Source organism: Ostrinia nubilalis, chromosome 15 (genome assembly GCF_963855985.1).
Source record: "Ostrinia nubilalis chromosome 15, ilOstNubi1.1, whole genome shotgun sequence".
NCBI classification, from domain to species: Eukaryota; Metazoa; Arthropoda; class Insecta; order Lepidoptera; family Crambidae; genus Ostrinia; species Ostrinia nubilalis.
The window spans coordinates 824,066-832,395 of NC_087102.1; the positions used below are offsets into that span (position 1 = coordinate 824,066).

Consider the following 8,330-nt stretch of genomic DNA (forward strand, 5'->3'; position numbering starts at 1 on the left):
GATTGATGGCTATTTAAGTAGTTTGATGGAAGGGAGAAGGGCCTTGCGAAACCCTGTGGCAGGAGCGGATACTGCTTGACGGAAGGGCAGGGCAGCGCTGATGAAGCGTGGATAATACCTTATTGTTAAGATAGAGCGTGAGGACTTAGTGGCAAGAGAAGCAGAGAGCGATCTTGCCTTGAGATGTGTCTAATCATTTGGGGAGATTTAAAATAAAATAATTAATGTAACCATAATTAATTACCAACTTGACCTTCACTGGTTGGGGTTTTATTGGCACACAGGAGTTGCTATGGTGGGAACGAGAGGTGGGAATAGACCCGTAAAACAATAATTACCATGTACTAAGATAATTATTTTAACACCCTCATCCTTTCGCAGTAAATTTTATTCACACCTCGAAGTGCCACTCCCAACTCAAAGCTATAAACAACGCAATTATCATGCAATGAAAGTTTAGCATCCTTAGCTTGTTTAATGCTGACGATAAAAATCCAGCATTTGTTTTGTTTTACACCCACAAGGTCGACCGACATCATAAAAGGCGCTGTACGCAGGCCGCTAGCCCGCTACCAACTGGTCAACATGGAAATCATTGGTCATTGGAGGACCAATGTTCAGCAGTGGACGTACTATGGTTGAAATGATGAAGATTTGTTTTCAATAAAAATAACAAAGTAGGTAATCGCTGTAAGCGGAGCCAAAGTCATATGTTCCCCGCTGCCGCTTATCACCATAAACACACCGCCACACTTAGTGGAGCGATCAATAAGTATGTATTAGCTGGATCATTGTCAAGTTTTAGTATAGTTAAGAGTATAGTGCGATGCGCTCGCGTCGCCTCTTGTGCATTGTGGAATTTGTGGATTAGAAGCAACTCGTCGGATTTACCTATTATAATAGGTAATCAACTCTTAACCGCTTAAGGCTGGGTTGCACCATCTTACTTTAACTTTAACAAACTTCAAAAAACTGTCAAACGCCATACAGAAAACACCAGTTATCGTTAAAGTTACGCTTAAAAAAGTTAGTTGGTGCAACTCAACCTAAGGATTACATTATTTGTGTCGAGTAATTACATGACAAGTTTACGTATATCATATCTTGTTTCTCGAAATCCTCTTAACGTTCACGATAAAAATTAACAGCGTAATAAAACTTTAATCTGATAACGTTTCAAGTATTTCTCTGCTCTTTTTTTATACCCGAGATTTAACTGAAACTCAATAACTTAATAGCAAGTACTCGATATCCTGTGTCCTGTATCGACTGTTATAAACCCTCCTTTTTACAGCGGGGTCCTGCAATAAAAAGCGGAACAAATGTCTTAGCTGCTAATGAACGGCGCACCGCACTAACTAACAACCTGGCCATGGTCCTGGAATACATGGTCTGTGTTTTGTGGCCAGTTATCTAACATTGTAACTGGATCATTGAAACTGCTTGGTTCTAATGACACGAGGGTGTGGATGTAATGTGGTTGCATTCTCAACTTGGATTTTAGTTCCTAGGGAAAACTTCAATGTTAAAAAAACACTTATTTGTCATTTTCATGTCACACCGTTTTCCAAACGAAGAATATAACAATGTAATTAACTATAGAAGATCATTCTTGGAAAAATGGATCTCTTTTAAATTAAATCATTATGGTATAGTCTATAGTTTCGACTATGGACAGATCATGCTTGTCGACCAACTACTACACTCATTTACAAATAGTACTGCATCAGTTATGTAATTGAATACAACTCACGACTACTCGCGAAGCAAGTTCAAGCGGCATTTAATTTTTTCCGCGACCTATGAGATCTATTTTTAAAGACTTCACCATTAAGTAATTACAGAAAAAGAAATAGAATAGCAAAAGAAATTAAAACAAAAAGACGTTTGTAATAACGAGGACTGGAACCTGGAACCATACAAAGTATGACATTGTCATGGACTGGTTTTTAGTTCTGTTTGTTTGTAAATAAATACCTGTAATACGAGGACAGATTTAAGTTCTTGTTCCTATACTTATATTTTCCGCTGATAGAAACAATAACTATGTTTTTCCCAATGATGCCCTCGTGTTACTTTTGCAAATCTAGGGACTTGAAATTTTCATGCATTCTGACGGCATGTTTTACATTGTTACCCCTATTTATTGTACAAACGACGACACTTAAAGCTAAAACTTGATATCGTATGTTGTTGCATTAAGTGCGATTTTGTCATACAGATGTATAGACTGATTTGCTGTCAACTGTATATTCATTATCTTTTTATTATTTGGATAATGTGGTAACTACTTTAAAAGACGTAACTACGGCAGCCGTTTCTCTCCCTTGTTCTTTTTCCGCGCGCTAAACGTAGGCCTGTCTCACGCACCATCGATCTGGTCCAAGAATAGCAAATCGTCCGACTGCACCCGCGTTACCTGTCCTGTATTTATCTGCTTATTTATCTTTACAAACGTTATAATGAGGTGCTACTTGCTGGGGTTAAGTTTAGTACTTATCATAATTATATCACGTTATATATGTCAACGTGAAATTGTGAACTCTGTCAGTTTATAATATAACGCATTAGATTGTGAACTAACAGTGGGTTAGGTTAGGTTAGATTGTAATTTAACTACGTCGGATTATAATCTGACGGAATTCACAATTTTACGGTGACATATACATAAAAATTCATAAAAAACTGATATAACTCATTTATTTTTGCAAATTGTCTTTTAAAAAGCACTTTTACATGTCCCAGTATTAACCCTACCACTGCTTCGGACAATAAATGGGCCAGTGCTGAAAAGAAGCAGCGCAAGAAACTCAGTCACTACTGTACCTAGGAGTAAATGCAAGCTACCTGAAAAAAGATAGAAAAGAGGAATAACTTCACAAAAAAACTTATGCCCGTTGCTGCCGCGCCTTTTAGAACATCAAAAACTAACAGCCTGTTAAATCATTGTTATCAAATTGTTAATTTAGTCACCGAGCATCACACACCAGGGTTAAGAGCCATTTCACAAAAAAGTTCCGCGCGAATTTAGGTACAAACTGTCAACGCAACGTAAAAAGAGTAAAAAGAACGCCGAAATGGACAAAAAAATCTTGAGCCGTGACCGTATTAAGACTTGATATAAGTTATTAATATTAACCCTTAACTGGTATCGTGGGGGCCGCGCGGCCCCCACGCATGACGTTTTCTTTGATTTATAAGAAGCTACGCATCGTGGGCAGCCAAAATTTTTGGTATTCTCATATCGGCGCTACTCGCGTCTAGTGCAGGCGTTTCAGCACTGCATCATCACCAGGACGAAGATATGCACGTGTTGGGGTCCGCGCGGCCCCCACAATACCAGTTACGTTAGTTTTTTTTTCCATGGCAATTTTTATTTGGTTTTAGTTTTTTTGTAGTATTGATGACTTATAAGTGATAAAACAATAGAAGATACCTAAAACGAAGTTTTTGATTCCAAATTAGTGATTAGTAGCATGTTAGAAGAAGGATATAGTGATAATAAAATTATAGGCCACTGTGAAGACCCAATAAACAATATTCGGTCGATAATGAGTATATTGAATCTGATTTTCAAGTTTTTTCTTCGGAGAGTGAAAATGAAGATGTTGTAGGACCTAGTCAATCCAGCTACTATGAAAATATAAATACAAGTGGTCTGAAAATCCACCAGGACCTGCTAATGTTTGTCAACATAATATTTATGTTTTTATTTTTATAAAATGCTTATTATTTTTATTAAACATTACATTAAAACGTTATTTATTATTAAGTTCACATTATTATGGATTAATTAAAATAATAATAATTTTGGTTATAACTTTCTAAACGATAGGTTTCATAGATATTTGTAACGTTAAAAAAATATTACGTAAAAAGTAGTTACTATTATGTAATGTCTTGAAGTATATAAGTAAGAAGATTTAATACAATAAAAACTAAATTATTACATAGAACAAGCCTGATATATATCATTTATGAGCATTTATTCAAGTATATAGGTAAAACATGCTTGCTAGAAGCAAACATAGTATGGGGGCCGCGCGGCCCCCACGATACCAGTTACGTATGTCCAATTTACGATACCAGTTAAGGGTTAAGATAGAATAAGGTATTAAAACTTGATAAATTAATTTAAAATTTTAATAGAGTTTATGTAATCTTTCAAAAATTTTTATATTTCGATTAATAATAATGAAACACGAATAGGTATAATATGTAAAATATATATTAAGTACAAAATAAAGACAATCACATAGTGAAAAAAAATGCCCTCTTACAGCTCTATCATCGGACCCTGGATATCATTTAGGGACGAAGTATTCGTCAAGGCGAATCACACAAGCCCAAACTCCATGGGGTTCTATTGTTTTGTTACGGAGTTGCAATGGAGGTGGCCATTGCAACTCCTCCAGATCCATTATCAGACAGAGCTAAGAAATAAATAAATAAATAATAATAATTATTAAACAAATAACTAAAATATTTCATCTAACTATCTTACTTCTTACTAGTCTTACTAAAATTATAAATACGAAAGTTTGAATGGATGTCTGGATGTTTGTTACTCTTTCACGCAAAAACTACTGAACAGATTTTGATGAAACTTTACAGTACAGCACAGCAGTACTAGGCAGTCTGTGTTCAAATATCACTCGGGTCGGACGTTCCTATCGCAAAACCGTTGGTTCACTCAGTTCCGATACGACTCTAGTGCTGTGTGTAATTATTCTCGTGAATACACTGAGTTTATTAATTTCTACGAGTGGATTTCATTTTGCCTGAGACCTACGCCATGAACCCTGAACAAGAAGACCCTGTCGCCAGCGACAGCGACACTTATCCATCCCTAGCGTTGACCAGAATTGTGCGCATACTCTGGAGCATGCTACATACAACTGACCGTCGGAGAAGCATAGATTTCCCTTAAGTCTACTCCCGCTACCTTGGCACTCCGCTAAAACTCGTGAGGGTGCCAACACTTGCTTTTGTATCGAAAATTAGTATGAGCAGCGCACGTGGTCGCCCGTTGTAGGCTCTATGCAACCACGCTATTTTAAACCGTGGCCCCTAAGCACGAGATGGGAAACTGCACTCACTTGAATTTTCTTTAATTTGATGGTATTAGGGGAATCCTAGGAACGAATACAGACTTTACAATGGAATCTCCTCATCAATGTTGAGACATTGCGAGTTGCAATGTTACGTTTTCTTGCAATCTGACCTTGATTTTTCAAACACGTGTCAAAATAAAAAAATAATTTAAATCAAAAGCTCTAAGGAATATTTAATTGACATCAATTTCGAAGCAAGCACAGATCACAGAAACTTAAGGGAGATGTGACAAGAGCCGCCCCCTTGAGCCTTGAGTCGGTGTCGCAACAATATGCCCAAAAACAGAACATATTGCTTGTGAAAGCAATGATGACAGCAGCGACGTCATAATGTAAACAGTTTACATTGCTTGCATAGTACTAAAGATTATTCGAACGTTAAATACTAATACAGTCCTATCAACTTAAGCTGAGAATTGCATTTGTGTGAGTGATCGCTAAAAGTACAGTTAGTAAAACACATACAAATAAAATTAATGTTTTATTAAAAGGAACTCCATAAAACACTAGCTACCAATTGGGCCGATGTAACGACACTTGACACATCCTTTTAAATAAATAAATAAATAAAAACAGGTCCTCGCTCAGCATTTATGCCAATTGCCAAGGCACGAAGTACCGCGACGCTGATATTCTGCGAGCACCGTTTATAGAGCCTTACAAAATACAACAAAAAGACAAACAAATTTTTATAATTACAAAATAAAAACAGACTAAAAACTTTTCGTTCACACCTTTAAAATACGTATTCAATTAGCATAAAATTTGTTTTACTTGCCTGCTTAATGGTTTTCGTACAGGAAATTCACTTACAGTAGGAGCCATTTCGCTAATATTTGGAAATTACACGTCTATCTGCTACCAGTACCGAGGGTGAAGTGAAGTATGTGAGCGGCAGGGAAGTGACGCATGGCGGACGCGCCGCGCCTCAGGCCGCTTGCTATAAACTAGTATAAACCGGTTTAAACCATGCGCGGGACGCGCCGCGCCTCAAGCCGATTGCCACTCTACACTATCGGTGTGCACTCACACAAATGAAATTCTCAGCTTAAGTTAAGAGGACTGTACCAGAGTGGATAATGAGCACATAATATTTTGATTTCTTTGTGTTTGTGAATTTCTAATGCGACACTGAGTTTCGAACTCAGCGCATTACTTAGCTAGCATCTCTCTCTATGGAAGCAAGTTATCTCCAAAATAACATTCTACACCTTTTTAACCTAGTCAGGTAATAATTTTATTAAAATACGAAGCACTTCATCTATTAATAGGATATAAAATATATTTTAGAAGTTAATAAATTAATTATGCATAAAATATAAATGTTACGGTAAATATGATAAATGTGAAAATTATGAATAATCGCCGGTTATTATGAATAATTACCTCATGATTTGATAAATGTGATTAATATGAGATCATTTATGTGTGTATAAATCTAAAAAGGGCCACCCCCGCCGCTCCTTAACTTATTTTTCACTTTAAATCAAAACAATGTTTTATATGTGTTATGGGAAAGTAACGTAACGCAAAAAACAGTCCAAACTCACTATGCCAAATTATATTAATAAATGATAAAATCAAAATCAAAAGTATTTATTCAGTTTAGACCACAAGTGGCACTTATGAACGTCAAAATTATTATAGAAAATAATAAAAAAGAAAATTTAGCCCTTATGGGGCACTTTACATGTCTCCTTATCTTTTGGGCACTACCAGCGCTTCGAGACAAACATATTATGGCAAGTGCTGAGAAGAAACGCCGGAACAAACTCAGTCACCACTAATTGCCGGGAATTGTCTAACGCTAAGAATAACCAAATTCGAGTACATCAAATATTATGTGCAGACTGAACTGACCACGCATCCTTGTCATCAATATAGTGATATCAAAACGTTCAAAATGTGAGGCTGTACATGAGCGCTGTACACGAGCCGGTGTTCTCTTTTATGATATTTGTTAGTATTAAGATTACATGATAAAATAATCACTGATAAATGTGATTAATTTATCACTTTTACCTCGCCTGTCGGTAATTATTCATAATAACCAGCGATTATTCATAATTTTCAATTTATCACATTAACCGTAACAGATAAGTATACCACTTACATACTTTTTTAATAATTTATTTATTAAATTAAATACATACATAATTATACATAGTTACACCCAGACCCGTCAAAAAAATTCATTCTTTCAGTTTCTGCTCGGCCGGGAATCGAACCCGGGACCTCTCGGCATATTAGTCCGTTTCGAACCACTACACCAAACGGCCGACTTGAAACAGGGACCTCTCGGCATAGTATCAAATGTATTTGGTCGCCGTATAAATCACCGTTTCACGACACGAACGCACGTAAACGTCATGGCGGGAAAAGTGACACAGGTCCTGCCTTGACGGGCGCTCGCGCCATACTAATCGATGTCGGCTTGTGTATTGTAATTTATACTGATATTCACATCAATATTTTGACAAAGTGGTTACTAATATTTAAACAATAACTGTAGAAATCTATTCTACAATGCATATTCTTTATTTTGGGATACTTTTATTGCAGTTATTGCTGTGTTTTTAAACCAAAAACCACGATCAAAATGTGACGTTAATCTTCAAATTTGTCAAATTATTTTTAAATTTTACTCAATAATGGTAGTGAAATTCAAGAATCCATTTCATTAATGGACAACAAGAATATATGTCCGATGATTACTATATATTTTTAAGCTTATTATATGAGCATAAATAATAGATACAGGACTTTGAAATTGAGTCTGCGGCAATTTTTCCGTAAAATGGTTGTGGGAGATGGGGCACTGAGAATTAAGCAAAAGAGTTTTAGTAAATCCGTTTCATTAATGGTCAACACTAAGGATTGACCTATCTTTCGCAGTTATTCAATAATATCAGGGTGTTGCTTAAGATAGTAATTCATGCTTCCAAAATCTTAGAAATTTGCACGAAAATGTAAAATGGCTCTTAATATCTTTATGTGGATCGCCATCGTCGTAAAACCCCTATAAATACAGAAATGCTCCACAATGCCAGTAGAAAGAGTTAGTTATGGACACGGAAATGTTAATTAAGCTAAACTAGCTGGACCGAGCTGTTACCGTGATTTAAGCGATGTCGTTAAACCTATCCTTTGAGTATAATTCAAGTTTACGTTTAAGTCTCAAAGACCTTTATGTTCTTTTTCACGACGCTGAGAAAC

At 36.2% G+C, this 8,330-nt stretch overlaps 1 protein-coding gene across 1 annotated transcript in view; it reads left to right on the forward strand.

Moving 5' to 3' along the window:
• The window catches only part of LOC135078672 (probable 3-hydroxyacyl-CoA dehydrogenase B0272.3), a 152,514-nt gene that overhangs the window by 48,016 nt on the left and 96,168 nt on the right, over positions 1–8,330 (forward strand). The gene's annotated exons all lie outside the window — the stretch shown is intronic.